General features: G+C 51.2%; 1 protein-coding gene across 4 annotated transcripts in view; it reads left to right on the top strand.

Moving 5' to 3' along the window:
* Nucleotides 1-2521: 2521 nt before the first annotated feature.
* LOC140390476 (butyrophilin subfamily 1 member A1-like) overlaps nt 2522-16967 on the top strand; it is a 178939-nt gene continuing 164493 nt past the window's right edge. For 2 of the 4 annotated variants that reach the window (XM_072475639.1, XM_072475638.1), the window contains exon 1: nt 2522-2728. The gene's annotated coding sequence lies outside the window, so the exon portion shown is untranslated. The remainder of the gene's footprint in view (nt 2729-16967) is intronic. The other 2 variants (XM_072475637.1, XM_072475636.1) reach the window with 2 other exon arrangements.

The raw sequence follows: 16967 nt of genomic DNA, 5'->3' as shown, positions 1-16967 counted from the left end.
AGCAATGACCATCTGTCTGGGACACACCCCTCAGTGACTGGGCCCTGCTCTGCAGAGCTTTAGCAATGGCCATCTGTCTGGGACACACCCCTCAGTGACTGGGCCCTGCTCTGCAGAGCCTTAGCAATGGCCATCTGTCTGGGACACACCCCTCAGTGACTGGGCCCTGCTCTGCAGAGCTTTAGCAATGGCCATCTGTCTGGGACACACCCCTCAGTGACTGGGCCCTGCTCTGCAGAGCCTTAGCAATGGCCATCTGTCTGGGACACACCCCTCAGTGACTGGGCCCTGCTCTGCAGAGCCTTAGCAATGGCCATCTGTCTGGGACACACCCCTCAGTGACTGGGCCCTGCTCTGCAGAGCCTCAGCAATGTCCATCTGTCTGGGACACACCCCTCAGTGACTGGGCCCTGCTCTGCAGAGCCTCAGCAATGGCCATCTGTCTGGGACACACCCCTCAGTGACTGGGCCCTGCTCTGCAGAGCTTTAGCAATGGCCATCTGTCTGGGACACACCCCTCAGTGACTGGGCCCTGCTCTGCAGAGCCTTAGCAATGACCATCTGTCTGGGACACACCCCTCAGTGACTGGGCCATGCTCTGCAGAGCCTTAGCAATGGCCATCTGTCTGGGACACACACCCCTCAGTGACTGGGCCCTGCTCTGCAGAGCCTTAGCAATGGCCATCTGTCTGGGACACACCCCCTCAGTGACTGCGACATTTTTTTGAAGTTCTCAGCTGTGGCCGTCACGGACTGAGCCATTCCTCGGACCCACCAATCAAGACTCGGACGTCGTGCTGTAGGTTTTCCGCTGTGGTTGCTGCCCGAGCAGTGTTGGCCACAGTGCAGTCAGCATCATCTCCTGTGCCTGAAGCCTTTGGGACTCCTCCAATCGGCCTTGCAGTTGCCGGAATGTCGCTGCCGCCCCCTCCTGAATCTCAGCCGTGACCTATCATCTGCATCAGCTCTGGGAGAAGCTGGTCCAGAGGCTCAACATCTGGCTGGGAGACAGCTGTGTCCCGGGATCCAGCAGACCTCTGACTGCTGTCTGCCTTGGATGTTCTTGCCTCCACCTGATGTCCATCAGCAACTGTGTGGTGCTCACCAGATTGTGCCTCAGAAGCCTGTCCACGAATGTCGCCCACGGAGGTGTGTGTCTCTGCGCTGGGGGAGGTGGGGTGATAGCTGTGACGCCTCGCCGATGCTCTCCTCGGAGCTCTCCTCCGAGGTGTTCTCTTGGGTGGCGGAGGGGGATACAACTCCGGATGACCCGGCCTCATCAGATGGTGATCGTGCGAGACAATGTACATGTGGTCAGTGAGAAGGATCATTTTGTCTGACATGAACAACTCACTTGAGACAGGTGCAGAGGCAGCCTCTCTGGGGCAGGCCGACCTAGCTGTCAGTGACTGTTCTCTCCTCGGGTAACCCTGCGATTTCCACCGCCTGTTCTTCAGGGGGGGTGAGGACTCGAATTTCTGGGATTCCTCCCCCCTGACTCGGCCCTTTCCCATTAATTATAGTCTCTCTTCTCCTGCGGAGACAACGAGAGGGCAATGTGAACCACACACTAGATGGATCGGGGGGCCTATAGCAGGTGGCATGTGTGGGCACTGGACGTGGAAATGAAGAGGTTTTGTTGGTGGGTGCCGGGGGTTCTGAGGAAGCACAGAGATTGGATGTGAGGAGGGTGTATGGTGTCAGCCAGTCGATTGGGGGGGAGTTTGGGAATTTGAGGTGTGCCAGGCTGAACCAATGCCAGGAGCGATGTGGTAACTTCCCCTTGCAGCTCATTGGAGATCGTTGGTCTTCTGATATTGGACGTGGGTCCTCCTGGTCATGCTGCCCACAATAACAGCCGCTGCCTCCCAGACGGCATTGATGACCCTGCTGCAGCTCTCTGACCCCCTTGGGGGAATAGGGTGCCCCGCCTCTCATCCACAGGGTCGAGAAGCCTCAGGGGGTCAGCATCCCCAAAGTGAGGCGCAGGTCTGTGCGCTGCCACGCTGTGTGTGACTGGGAGTGAATGGTGAGGGAGCGTTTAAAAGCAGCCCCGCCCCTGTTAGCGGCAAGCCGCTGAGTACCAGCCGGGTGAATCGGGCGAGGGAGCCAGTAATGTTGAGAATCTCGTGGGGGCTCATTTTTGGCACAAAGTGCGGTTGAATCCTGGCCACGATCTCGCCAACGCAGCCACCGCGAAACTCCTCGGCAAACACGCCCAAAACAGACTTTGAGTTTGCTGAATCGAGCCCTTAGAATCAAACAAAATAAACCAATTCTTCACAGTGTTGTGAGGCTGTGAGATTGTGAGGCTGTGAGATTGTGAGGCAGGGTCAGTGATTGAGGGAGAATGTTCTGGAATTCTGCACACCTGCTTCTCAGCCTCTTACCCAATCCAGATCTCAGTGCAAAGTGTGGAATTCAAATAGCCCCGAAAATAATGATGGTGCCGCCGTGAAATATATTCAACAACCTTCACTTTGCGAATGAAATCCTTGTTTTGAGGCGACACAGAGTGAATAGTCCGGGGATTATTATGAAATAGTGATTGATGTGCGATTACAGACTGGGTCCAAACCAGGACCCATCCCTCAATTCAGGAAGTCAGTGAAAAGCGAAAGTGAAAGTTTCCAGGGCGGGACGAGCTGTTGTTGGGAACATTTTTCCTCTTCACAGATCTGTTGGGAAAAGGCGGAAAGTCTTGGATCAGGTTGTGGGAAAGTCCGAGGTGAGTCCCAAATCTTTATTTTGGGGAGGGTTTATTTCCTGTGGGATTGGGTGTTTTTTATTCAGGCTGAAAGGTGCCGATCAAATGGAAGGAATTGAAGTGGGAGCGGCTGCAGGTTGTCCAGTGAGAAACTTTCCAAACTGTGCAGTGCTGGAGAGAGGAAGTGGCTCCTCTCAGGAGAAGGGAGCGGGAGCCAGAGGAGATTTCCAACCTGAAACCGTCAGAGTCAAACCCGCGACCAGAGAGAGAGACGGAGATGAAAAGGAGGAACAGAGTCTTGTGACGGTCATTCCATTAAACTTGACACATTTATATTTCTAATAACCCAACCCTGTCGGTAGTTGTGGCGCCTCCTTTCTGGAAACAAATCTTTAATTTCAGAGTTTCTCTTATGGAAAGAATGGTTGGCAAAACAAATGGGATCTTGGGTTCATAAATAGGGACAGAAGCGGGGAATTTATTCTGAACTTTATAAATTTCTGTTTGGGGCCCCAATTCCAGCATTGGGCCCAGTTCTGATGATCACTCTTGAGGAAGAGTGTGAGGGGCCAGAATTGCTCCAGGTTGGGGTTGGGTGATTTTAATTCCAAGGTTCAGACCACAAGACACAGGAACAGAATTAGGCCATTCAGCCCATCGCGTCTGCTCCGCCATTCAATCATGGCTGATATGTTCCTCATCCCCATCCTCCTGCCTTCTTTCCATAACCCCTGATCTCCATATTCATCAAGAAATCCCCTTATTAATCAATAACATACCAGATTTGTGCTTGACGTGCTGTTATTTACAGGGCTACAGACCAAGAGCTGGATGGCAGAAGCAGACTTTCTTAGAGCAACAGAAATAGGAGCACGAGTGGGCAATTTAGCCTCTCGAGAGTGTCCACCGTTCAATAGGAACAATCATGGCCACAATTCCACCATCCTGCCCGTTCTCCATAACCCTTCAAACCATTACTGATGAAATATCTGTCTAACTCCTCCTTAAATTTACTCACTGCCCCAGCATCCACCACACTCTGGGGTGGCGAATTCCATAGATTCACAACCCTTTGGGAGAAGTAGTTTCTTCTCATCTCCGTTTTAAATTTAAATTATCCTGAGACTATGTTATGTTGGAAAAGCTGAGGGAGCAAAGGAGATTGAGAGGAGATTTGATAGAATTGGACAAAATTATGACAGGTTTGGATAGGGTAGACATACTGATATTACAATGACTAGGAGACATAGATTATTGGTTTTGGGCAGGAGATGCAGAGGGAATGTGAGGAGGAATATTTTTACACGATGGGTGATAATGACCTGGAACTCACTGCATAATAGGAGTGGAAAAATCTACAATTTCAAAAGGAAATTGGATGGTTACTTGAAGGAAACAAACTTGCAGAAGTTTGGTGATTGAGTGGAATTTGTTCTTTTATTTGTTCACGGGATGTGGGTGTCGCTGGGCCAGCAGTTATTGCCCATCCTTGAGGAATTTAAGAGTCAACCACATTGTGCGTTTGGAGTTACATGTAGGTCAGACCAGGTAAGGATGGTAGATTTCCTTCCCTGAAGGACATTAGTGAACCAGATGGGTTTAAATTTCCCCATCTGCAGTGGGGGGATTCGAACCCGGGTTCGTGACAGCACAGATGAGGCGGGTCCTCAAACAACGACTGCTGCTGGAGGATAAGTGGTTCTGGGAATCATTCTGTTATATCATATGAGTCGACTGGAGAAGGAAGAAGTGGGGCTTCTCCCCAAGGTATAGTGGTACGTGAGCCAGTATACCCCAAATGACTAAGAACACGAGAGTAGATTGTTGGAGATGGAGGTGTTTAGTCTGGCGTCCTGTCTTGGTCATGTCATCAAAGATCCAACTCTGCAGACTTCCGGGTGCGGCGATGACCAGCTAGGTCGCACGTTTCGGCATCTCCCGGTGGAACGGACTTTTGGGCTCTTGATAGGACCCCCAACGGCAATTTTAACGGCAAAAAACACTGTGCTGTAATCCAGAAGGGAATCCCCCCTGGACACGGATGGAAAAAAGAGAGGAAAGTGGCCGGATTGTGGTGGATCCTCTAGAGCAGCGGCCAGGAAGGCAGGCACAAAGCAAGATGGCGTCGGAAGGAGGCAGTTTAATATGGGGCCCTGACCAACAAGAGTTCCTGCGGCGTTGCGTGGAAGAACTCAAAAAGGAGATGAAGAAGGAGCTGTTGGCCCCGATATTACAAGTGATTGAGGGGCTAAAGGAGGAGCAAAAGACCCAGGAACAGGAGCTTCGGGTCGTGAAGGCAAAGGCTGCTGAGAATGAGGACGACATACAGGGCCTGGTGGTGAAAACGGAGATGCACGAGGCACAACACAAAAGATGTGTGGAAAGGCTGGAGGTGCTGGAGAATAATGCGAGGAGGAAGAATTTAAGGATTCTTGGTCTTCCCGAAGGTGTAGAAGGGGCGGACGTCGGGGCATATGTGAGCACGATGCTGCACTCGTTAATGGGATCGGAGGCCCCGACGGGTCCGCTGGAGGTGGAGGGAGCCTATCGAGTTATGGCGCGAAGACCGAGGGCTGGAGAAATTCCTCGAGCCATAGTGGTGAGATTTCTCCGATATAAGGACAGAGAGATGGTCCTCAGATGGGCAAAGAAAACTCGGAGCAGTAGGTGGGAGAAGGCGGTAATCCGCGTATATCAAGATTGGAGTGCGGAGGTGGCGAGAAGGAGGGCAAGCTTTAATCAGGCCAAGGCGGTGCTGCACAAAAGGAAGGTCAAATTTGGAATGCTGCAACCGGCAAGACTGGGTCACACATCAAGGGAAACACCACTACTTCGAAACGGCAGATGAGGCGTGGACATTTATTGTCGAGGAGAAACTGGAGTGAGCGGGCCATAAAAAGAACGTTTGGGACAAAGTGGGGGGGTGAATATGTGGGATGAAGGGGGGGAAAAAAGAGGGAAGAGATGACTTCCCAAGTTGTTAATCCTGCGACCCTGTAACTTTTCTCTCTTCCCCATGTCGTGGGGGGGGGGGGAGGATGAGGAGCTGAGGGCGCCGGCCATTGGGGGCAGGGCCAAAAGGGAAGCGCGGGCTTTGTTCCCGCGCTATGGTAATCACGGCGGGAACAGGGAAGCAGGAAGGAGGGGGCCTCGCACAGTGTGAGCCGAGGTCACGGGGCGAAGCCGAGGTCGGCCAGAGTTTGCTGACATCTGGGAGCAACATGGGGGGTGCAATTACGCTAGTTTGGGATCTAGCGGGGGGGGGGGGGTTAACTGGGTTGCTGCTGCTGGGGAGAAGGGGGAGCTGGTATGGGGGTGGGGGGGTCGGGGCGGGGGGGGTGCGCCGCTTGGGGGAGATATGGCTACGTGGGAACTGGGTGAGGAGCTGGATTGAAAAAGGAGATGGCTATTTTCGGCTCCATAGAGGGACGAGGCAGGGATGTCCTCTGTCCCCGTTATTGTTTGCACTGGCGATTGAACCCCTGGCCATAGCATTGAGGGGTTCCAGGAAGTGGAGGGGAGTACTCAGGGGGGGAGAAGAACACCGGGTATCTCTGTATGCGGATGATTTATTGCTATATGTGGCGGACCCGGCGGAGGGGATGCCAGAGGTAATGCGGATACTTGGGGAGTTTGGGATTTTTCAGGGTATAAACTGAACATGGGGAAAAGTGAGTTGTTTGTGGTGCATCCAGGGGAGCAGAGCAGAGAGACAGAGGATTTACCGTTGAGGAAGGTAACAAGGGACTTCCGGTACTTGGGGATCCAGATAGCCAAGAATTGGGGTACATTACACAGGCTTAATTTAACGCGGTTGGTGGAACAGATGAAGGAGGACTTTACGAGATGGGACATGGTGTCCCTGTCATTGGCAGGGAGGGTGCAGGCGGTTAAAATGGTGGTCCTCCCGAGATTCCTTTTTGTGTTTCAGTGCCTCCCGGTGGTGATCACAAAGGCTTTTTTCAAAAGAATCAAGAAGAGTATTATGAGTTTTGTGTGGGCTGGGAAACCCCGAGAGTGAGGAGGGGATTCTTGCAGCGTAGTAGGGACAGGGGGGGGCTGGCACTACCGAGCCTAAGTGAGTACAACTGGGCCGCCAATGTTTCAATGGTGTGTAAGTGGATGGGAGAAGGGGAGGGAGCGGCGTGGAAGAGATTGGAGAGGGCGCCCTGCAGGGGGACTAGCCTACAAGCAATGGTGACGGCACCGTTGCCGTTCTCACCAAAGAAATACACCACAAGCCCGGTGGTGGTGGCTACATTGAAAATTTGGGGGCAGTGGAGACGGCATAGGGGAAAGACGGGAGCCTCGGTGTGGTCCCCGATAAGAAACAATCATAGGTTCGTTCCGGGGAGAATGGATGGGGGATTTGGAGCATGGCAAAGAGCTGGGGTAGTACAACTGAGAGATCTGTTTGTAGATGGGACGTTTGCGAGCCTGGGAGCGCCGACGGAAAAATATGGGTTGCCCCAAAGGAATGCATTTCGATATATGCAATTGAGGGCTTTTGCGAGGCAACAGGTGAGGGAATTCCCGCAGCAGCTCCTGACGCAGGAGGTGCAGGATAGAGTGATCTCAGAGACATGGGTGGGGGTTGGTAAGGTGTCGGACATATACAGGGAAATGAGGGATGAGGGGGAGATCATGGTAGATGAGCTGAAAGGGAACTGGGGGAGGAGATTGAGGAGGGGCTGTGGGCTGATGCCCTACGTAGGGTAAACTCATCGTCCTCGTGTGCCAGGCTAAGCCTGATACAATTTAAGGTGCTACACAGGGCGCATATGACTGGAGCACGGCTTAGTAAATTTTTTGGGGTAGAGGATAGGTGTGCGAGATGCTCGAGAGGCCCAGCGAATCACACCCACATGTTCTGGTCATGCCCGGCACTACAGGGGTTCTGGGTGGGGGTGGCAAAGGTGCTTTCGAAGGTGGTGGGGGTCCGGGTCGAACCAAGCTGGGGGTTGGCTATATTTGGGGTTGCAGAAGAGCCGGGAGTGCAGGAGGTGAGAGAGGCTGACGTCTTGGCTTTTGCGACCTAGTAGCCCGGCGCAGGATATTGTTAATGTGGAAGGAAGCCAAACCCCCGGGGGTGGAGACCTGGATAAACGACATGGCAGGGTTTATAAAGTTAGAACGGATTAAGTTCATGTTAAGGGGTTCGGCTCAGGGGTTCACCAGGCGGTGGCAACCGTTCGTCGATTACCTCACAGAAAGATAGAGGGAATGGAAAAGAAGTAGACAACAGCAGCAACCCAGGGGGGAGGGGGGGGCGGGGAGGGGGGGGGGGAGGAATCGAACGGACGCTCAGAGATGTTATTGTATATGTATAATATGTATAGGTATTTGTTATAGGTAATTGTATATTGGATTGTCGGATTGTATTTTTGGAGAGTATTTATTTTGGACAAGGCAGTTGCCATTCAGTTCTGTTTCTGTTCATATATTATTTATTTATTTGTTTAAAACTGGCCACTGTTATTTATATTGCTTTATTGTTGTGTAAAAGAAACACTACGTACTGTTATGTTTGGCCAAAAATCTTGAATAAAATATATTTAAAAAAAAAAAGATCCAACTCTGCAAAGGCATAAAAAGTAAAAAAGCTCACATCCAAACTCCAAATCTTAGGGCTTGGCTCCTGCCTCTGCAACTAGATCCTCGACTTCCTGATCCATAGACCACGATCTGTAAGGATAAACAATGACACCTCCTCCACGATCGTCCTCAATACCGGGCCCCGCAAGGCTGAGTACGTAGCCGTCTACTGTACTCCCTATACACACACGACAGTGTGCCAAAATCTGGCTCCAACTCCCATCTACAAGTTTGCTGATGACACGACCGTAGTGGGTCAGATCGCAAACAACGTGAGTCAGGTATGGAAGGGGGTTAAAGAATCTAGTGGAGTGGTGTAATGACAGCAATCTCTCCCTCAATGCCAGCAAAACTAAGGAGCTGGTCATCGACTTCAGGAAACAAAGTGTCATACAAGCCTCTGTCTTCCCTGAAAGTTGCCACCCAGGTTGATAGGGTTGTGAAGAAGGCCTATGGAGTGTTGGCCTTTATTGGTAGAGGGATTGAGTTCCGGAGTCGGGAGGTCATGTTGCAGCTGTACAAAACTCTGGTGCGGCCGCATTTGGAGTATTGCGTACAGTTCTGGTCACCGCATTATCGGAAGGACGTGGAGGCTTTGGAGCGGGTGCAGAGGAGATTTACCAGGATGTTGCCTGGTATGGAGGGAAAATCTTATGAGGAAAGGCTGATGGACTTGAGGTTGTTTTCGTTGGAGAGAAGAAGGTTAAGAGGAGACTTAATAGAGGCATACAAAATGATCAGGGGGTTAGATAGGGTGGACAGTGAGAGCCTTCTCCCGCGGATGGAAATGGCTGGCACGAGGGGACATAGCTTTAAACTGAGGGGTAATAGATATAGGACAGAGGTCAGAGGTAGGTTCTTTACGCAAAGAGTAGTGAGGCCGTGGAATGCCCTACCTGCAACAGTAGTGAACTCGCCAACATTGAGGGCATTTAAAAGTTTATTGGATAAACATATGGATGATAATGGCATAGTGTAGGTTAGATGGCTTTTGTTTCGGTGCAACATCGTGGGCCGAAGGGCCTGTACTGCGCTGTATCGTTCTATGTTCTATGTTCATCAACAGTGCCAAGATGGAGATGGTTGACAGCTTCAAATTCCTAGGTGTACATATCACCAACAATCTGTCGATGTTACAAACAAGAAGGCACAATAGCGCCTATACTTCCTCAGGAAACTAAGGAAATTCGGCATGTCCACATCGACTCTTACCAATTTTTACAGATGCACCATAGAAAGCATCCTATCAGGCTGCATCACAACCTGGTATGGCAACTGCTCGGCCCAGGACCATAGGAAATGACAGAGAGTCGTGAAAACTGCCCAGTCCACCACATGAACCCGCCTGCCATCCATTGACTCTGTCTACACCTCCCGCTGCCTTGGGAAAACGGGCAGCATAATCAAAGACCACTTCCACCATTGTTATTCTCTCTTCCAATTTCCATCAGGCAGGCGCTACAAGTATCTGAGAACATGTACTGGTATATTCAAAAACAGCTTCTTCCCCACTGTTACCAGACTCCTGAATGACCCTCTTATGGACTGAACTGTATCCTAAATGTAGGAGCGTTTTCAGAGACTGAGTATTGAGCTGACTTTTCCGAGGGCGATCTCTCTTAATTACGACTCAGCTAACGCAAAGACTCGCAGAGGCGGCAACTCTGGTTAAAACGGGTTTACTTTCCAAGATTGGTCAACGCACGAGTGAGAGTGATCTGGATAAGTGCCAAAATCAACTCTGCTTTACATTGCTTTATGTTCAACAGTAATGCAATTTCCAAAAATCAGTAGACCTGCCTCAGCTGGACACGGTACAATCCTTGTAGCTATAGATTATACCTTGCCCAATGAATTTTACTTTGGGCAGCATGGTAATTGCATGATCAGCTTATGATGTAGTCATTGGCCATTGGCCATCTGTGTTTTTCAAGACCCCTCCCCCAACTGCTGACCTTCTCTCCCTCATTCCCATTTCCTCTTATCGAAGTCTGGTTCGCAGCTGTACCATTGCTTCTCTGTGTACGGGATGTCTAGGGTTGCTGATAAGAGCTGCTTCCTCTGGATGTGTTTCTGCTGACCACATTATTTCTGTATGATTCTGTCTTTCTTAGGAATGTGGTCAAGTTAGCTATCTTAAATCCCATCATACATTGTGGCCACTACTAGCACAAGATTACATGCTTGTTACTATGTTCGAAGAATACATGTTTAATAGTTAATAATGATTATGAGACATATTTTCTGTGGTTAGTTTCAGTCCCCCATAAACTAAGTTATATAGAGTTATTCTAATGTTATCCTAGCTATCTGGTTTTAATGTTTTAAGCTCATCTCAGGAACCCTCCCCTCCCACAAAGGTCATCCATTTTTGTTGGAATAACAGCAAAATGGACTATTATTTAAATGGTAAAAAATTGCTGAATGCTGCTGTGCAGAGGGACCTGGGTGTCCTTATGCATGAATCGTAAAAAGTTGGTTTGCATGTGCAGCAGGTAATTAAAAAGGCAAATGGTTTTTTGTCCTTCATTGCTAGAGGGATGGAGTTTAAAAACAGGGAGGTTATGTTGCAGCTGTATAGGGTGCTGGTGAGGCTACACCGGGAGCACTGTGTACAGTTTTGGTCTCCTTACTTGAGAAAGGATGTACTGGCACTGGAGGGGGTGCAGGTGATTCACTAGGTTGGGAGGATTGGCTTATGAGGAGAGACCGAGTAGACTGGGACTATACCCATTGGAATTTAGAAGAATGAGGGGGGATCTTTTGAAATATTCAAATTATGAAGGGAATAGATAAGAAGAAGCAGGGAAATTGTTTCCACAGGCGGGTGAAACTAGACCTAGGGAGCATAGCCTCAAAATGAGGGGGAGCAGATTTAGGACCGAGTTGAAGAGGAACTTCTTCATCCAAAGGGTTGTGAATCTGTGGAATTCCCTAGCCAGTGAAGCAGTTGAGGCTACCTCGTTAAATGTTTTTAAGGCAAATATAGATAGATTTTTTCAACAGGAAAGGATTTAAGGGTTATTTTGAGAGGGCAGGTAACTGGAGCTGTTGATGGATCCTTTGTCTTGGAGCCAGAGGTGATTAACACCAGATCTCATGTCTATTGTGAGGTTCTTCTCGCTCTGGATCTGTCAGTGTAGATGTGACAGAGTTTATTGGAGGACCGGCCAAAGTTCAACCTGGAAAATGTTGAGCAGTTGATGCTCTGCTAAGATTGATGGGGCTGATCGCCACCCTCTGCCTTTTCCTCAGGAACAAAGTCCCAGGATTTGATTGGCTGGCCAGTGTCTTTCGCCAGCTCTTAAGGAACAAAGACAAAATATGCAGATGCTGGAAATCCGGCACAGTAGCACAGCGGTTAGCTTCCCAGCACCAGGGACCCGGGTTCGAATGCCGGCTTGGGTCACTGTCTGTGCGGAGTCTGCGCGTTCTCCCTGTGTCTGCGTGGGTTTCCTCCGGGTGCTCCGGTTTCCTCCCACAGTCCCGAAAGACATGCTTGTTTGGTGAATTGGACATTCTGAATTCTCCCTCTGCGTACCCGAACAGGTGCCAGAATGTGGTGACTAGGGGCTTTTCACAGTAAATTCATTGCAGTGTTAATGTTAGCCTACTTGTGACTCTAATAAATATCATTATTATTAATAACTCCAAAATAAAGACAGAAAATGCTGGAAATACTCAGCAGGTCAGGCAGCTTCTGTGGAGAGAAACATAATTATTGTTTCAGATCGATGATCCTCCATCAGAACAGAGATCTGATCATCAGAACAAAGCTTTATATTTAACCACAATCTGTGACCTCATGACCTGACACAACCTCCACTCTACCATTGCCATAAAACCAGGGGATCACCCTGGTGTACCATCAATTACCACGAGACGAGAATGGTGAAACAATCGAGGCTTTATTGCACAAGATGTTGTGCCTCCTGCTGGGAACCAGAATGGGAGCAGCGCAGGAGAGCATACACTTTTATACGCCGCCTGCTGGGAGGAGCCAGCAGGCAGGGATTTACCATGGTACCTGTAATACATGGGCAGTACCGTAATACATGCAATGTGTTACTAGTGGTGTTCACCACATTCACCCCCTGTTTAAAAAGGAGTCCGGCGGGGGTGAAGAAAACATTGCTCATTGAGTCTGTCGGGGGCTCTGACCCTCCGCTGCGGCCGCCTCAGTCCTGGTGGTGATGTGGGCGCCGACGTGGACTCTGGAAGCCTGCTGGGGTGGGGGCTGCGGTGAGGTTCGCTGGTGGGAGGGTGGGTGGCGCAGGGGTGAATGAAGCAACCGGGGGAGAGAGCGGCATCAGGTCGAGGGTTGTGGGTGGGCACCCAGCGGATGCCAGGTCCCGGAGGGAGACTGTCGCCCGTCGGGATGTGCCACGTAGGCGTACTGCGGGTTTGCATGGAGGAGGTGGACTTTCTTAACCAAGGGATCTGATTTATGGGTCCGCACATGCTTCCGCAGGAGGACGGGCCCAGGACCTGTCAGCCATGTTGGGAGCGACACCCCGGAGGTGGACTTCCTGGGGAAGGCAAACACCCGTTCGTGAGGGGTCTCATTAGTCGCGGTGCACAGGAGCGACCGCATGGAGTGGAGCGCGTCGGGGAGGACCACCTGCTAGCGGGAGACCAGGAAATTTCTAGACTGAAGGGCCAGCAGGACGGCCTTCCAGACCGTCCCGTTCTCCCTCTCCACCTGCCCGTTTCCCCGGGGGTTGTAGCTGGTCGTCCTGTTCGAGGCGATGCCCTTGCTGAGCAGGAACTGACGCAGCTCATCGCTCATGAACGAGGAGCCCTGATCGCTGTGGATGTAGGTGGGGAAACGGAACAGAGTGAAGATGCTGTGCAGGGCTTTGATGACCGTGGCAGAAGTCATGTCAGGGCATGGGATGGCGAAAGGGAACCGGGAGTACTTATCAGTTACGTTGAGGAAGTACATGTTGCGGTCGGTGGAGGGGAGGGGCCCTTTGAAGTCCACGCTGAGGCAGTCAAAGGGGTGGGAGGCCTTCACCAGGTGCGCTCTACCGGTTCGGTAGAAGTGCGGCCTGCACTCTGCGCAGACTTGGCAGTCTCTGGTTACGGTCCTGACCTCAATGGAGTAGGGCAGGTTGCGGGACTTGACAAAATGGATGAACTGGGTGACCCCCGGGTGGCAGAGGTCATAGTGGAGAGCCCGGAGTCGGTCCACTTGTGCGCTGGCACATGTACCGCGGGATAGGGCATCAGGGGGCACATTGAGCTTCCCCGGGCGATACAAGATCTCATAGTTATAGGTAGGGAGCTCGATCCTTCACCTCAAGATCTTGTCATTTTTGATCTTGCCCCGCTGCGTATTGCTAAACATGAAGGCAACCGACCGTCGGTCAGTGAGAAGAGTGAATCTCCTGCCGGCCAGGTAATGCCTCCAGTGTCGCACAGCTTCCACAATGGCTTGGGCCTCCTTTTCGAGTGCCGAATCTCGGAGGCATGGAGGGTGTGGGAAAAGAAAGCCACGGGTCTGCCCGCCTGGTTGAGGATGGCAGCCAGAGCCACGTCCGATGCCTCGCAGTCCACTTGGAAGGGGAGGGTCTCGTTGACTGCGTGCATCGTAGCCTTGGCGATGTCCGCCTTGATGTGGTTGAAGGCCTGGCGGGCCACAGCCGTCTGTGGACATGATGCTTGGGCGGACCTTGTCCGCATAATTAGGGACCCACTGGGTGTAATACGAGAAAAACTCCAGGCATCGTTTCAGGGCCTTGGGGCAGTGGGGGAGGGGGAGTTCCAGGAGGGGGGCATGCGGTCGGTACGGGCCCTAGAACTCCATTTTCCACGACATAGCCAAAGATGGCTAAGTGGTTGGTGCGGAACACGCATTTCTCCTTATTGTCGGTGAGGTTAAAGAGTTTGGCGGTATAGAGGAATTTTTGGAAGTTTGCGTTGTGGTCCTGCTGATCGTGGCCGCAGATGGTGACATTATCTAGATACGGGAAGGTGGCCCGCAGCCCGTACTGGTCAACCATTCGGTCCATCGCACGCTGGAAGACCGAGACCCCATTGATGACGTCGAAGGGAACTCTAAGGAATTGATAGAGACGGCCAGCTGCTTTTGAAGGCAGTGTATTGGCTGTCCTCCGGGCGGATGGGGAGCTGGTGGTAGGCGGACTTCAAGTCTACTGTGGAAAAGACTCGATACTGCGCAATCTGATTGACCATGGGAGGAGCCAGCAGGCAGGGATTTACCGTCGTACCTGTAATGCAGTGGCAGTACCGTAATACATGCAATGTGTTACTCGTGGTGTTTACCACACACCCCTAGTTCAATGAAGAGTGCAGGAGGACACAGCAAGAACTGCACTGGGCATGCCTTAACATGAGAATTTAACCTGGTGTGAGAAACCTCTTTTAAATATATGTCTGCACCTTCTGATCCTTTTATTTTTAAATAAATGTTTAATTAAAGTTTTTTCCAATCAGCGTTTTTAACATAACAAAAATAGAAATACAGATGATAATAAAAAATACCAATATGATAGCCCAAAGCTGACAATGAAACTAATTACAAAACAGAATTTTTTAAAAAAACCGAACAAGGTGGGTTTGTCTCCATGCCCAACTTACATTATATCAACAGTGACCCCCCCCCTCCACCTGACCCCCCCTCCCCCCCAGGATGCTGCTGCTGCTGACACTTACTGCTCCCCTCGAAAGTCAAGGAAAGATTGCCACCACCGGGAGAACCCCATCAAGGACCCTCTCAAGGCAGGGTCCAGCTCCAACTGCAGGTAGGCGTGACTCATATCTAATTTTGTGAACGAGAGTCCACCTGCAAGTTTCGCGTAGAGATCCTCTATGCGAGGCATTGGATATCGGTCGAGTCGGGAAACCGTATTCACTGTAAGTTTCTAGTCGCCACACAAACGAACTGTGGCATCTGGCTTCATTACAGGTACAATTGGTGCTGCCCAGTCAGCAAAACGGACGGGCCTGATAATACCCAAACTCTCCAAACGAGTGAGCTCCCCTTCTACCTTCCCGAGCAAGGCGTAAGGCACTGGGCGCGCCCGGAAATAGCGCGGCGTGGCTCCTGGTTCGACTTAGATACGGGCTACGGCCCCTTTTATTTTCCCCAAACCGGGCTGGAATACATCTGGGTATCGTCCTAGCACCTCAGTCAACCCTTCAGAAACTGTTTGGAGGATGTGCTGCCATTGCAACCGCAAATGGCGCAACCAGTCCCGACCCAACAGGCTGGGCCCATGGCCGCGCACCACGATAAGTGGGAAACGCCCCTCCTGGCGTCCATAAACAACAGGGGTCATTGTAGTTCCTGCAGTGTCCAATGGTTCCCCCGTGTAGGTGGCCAACCTGGCCTGTGAGTCGGTTAATGTAAGGGTCTGTATACCCTGGTTGATGCGGTCGAATGTCCTCTGGGCGATCACTGAGACCGCAGCGCCAGTGTCCAACTCCATCTCAAGCGGGTGGCCATTGACCCGTACTGTCACCTTAATGGGGGCCACAAGGGGAACTGCCACATAATGCAGCTGCAGGCAGTCGTCCTCAGTCTCCACGTGCTCAGGAGTAGTCGCCGCAGGTTCATCCACATGGAAGGTACGGCCTCTGGGCGGGTCCCAGTTACGGCTCCTGGGCTGGTCCCAGTTTCGGTCGGAACGACGGCGCCTCTGGCGCCCCCAGGACCGCCGTCTGCGACGGGGTCGGCGCCTACAAGTCTGACACGGACATGGCTCCTCATCCATTGGTTCTGGAGAAGGCTCCCTTCGGGGAGGAATGTCCGATGGCCACTGGCGTTGGTCCGGACGTTGCCTCGCCCAAGGTACCGCAGGAGTGTGGGGGGACGTTTTCGGATGGAAGGGGTTGCGCCCCAAGGCATGCACTTCCATTCCCTGTAGCTCCTGCACTCCTCGTTCTGCGCTCTCTCGGGACAATACTATTTGAATGGCCTGTTGAAAAGTCAATGTTGGCTCAGCTAACAACTTTCTCTGGGTGGCCGCATTGTTAATACCGCAAACCAAACGGTCGCGTAACATTTCTGACAAGGTCTCACCATACTAGCCTGGATAGAAAATCGGCAAGGGATTCTCCAGAGGTCCTCTCAGTGGTATTAAACCGGTAACGCTGGACTATCGTGGACGGGGTTGGGTTAAAATGTTGCCCCACTATATTCACAAGTTCATCAAACGTTTTGGTGTCCGGCGCAGCTGGGTACGTAAGGCTCCTAATCACCCCAAACGTATGCGGGCCGCAGGCGGTGAGCAATATGACCACCTGGCGCTCGTTTTCGGTGATATTGTTTGCCCGGAAATAGTAACGCATCCGTTGTGTGTACTGGTTCCAGCTTTCCAGCGCAGCATCAAAAACATCCAAACGTCCGTGCAGAGGCATGGTATAATAGAAAACAACTTCCAACCTGTATCCAACAAAAATCCAGGGAGGTGGCTTCAGCAGTGTAGACAGCTATTCACTTTAACCTTCGTTGCCAGTTTTATGAGGGCCACAAAGAATCCAGCACGAGTTTTAAGGATACAAAGTAATAACATTTATTTACAATAACATATATATATATATATATATAAAACAGTAGCAGTAACTTCCCTTGCTGCTTACTCCTTCCTGCTGGTTCCTGAACTGGCCAGCTTTATTTATACTAGGAGTTTACTAATGG

The sequence above is a fragment of the Scyliorhinus torazame genome, chromosome 14, assembly GCF_047496885.1.
Source record: "Scyliorhinus torazame isolate Kashiwa2021f chromosome 14, sScyTor2.1, whole genome shotgun sequence".
Classification (NCBI taxonomy): Eukaryota; Metazoa; Chordata; class Chondrichthyes; order Carcharhiniformes; family Scyliorhinidae; genus Scyliorhinus; species Scyliorhinus torazame.
The sequence above is the reverse complement of the archived record's forward strand: the minus strand, read 5'-3'. Positions and strand labels throughout refer to the sequence as shown.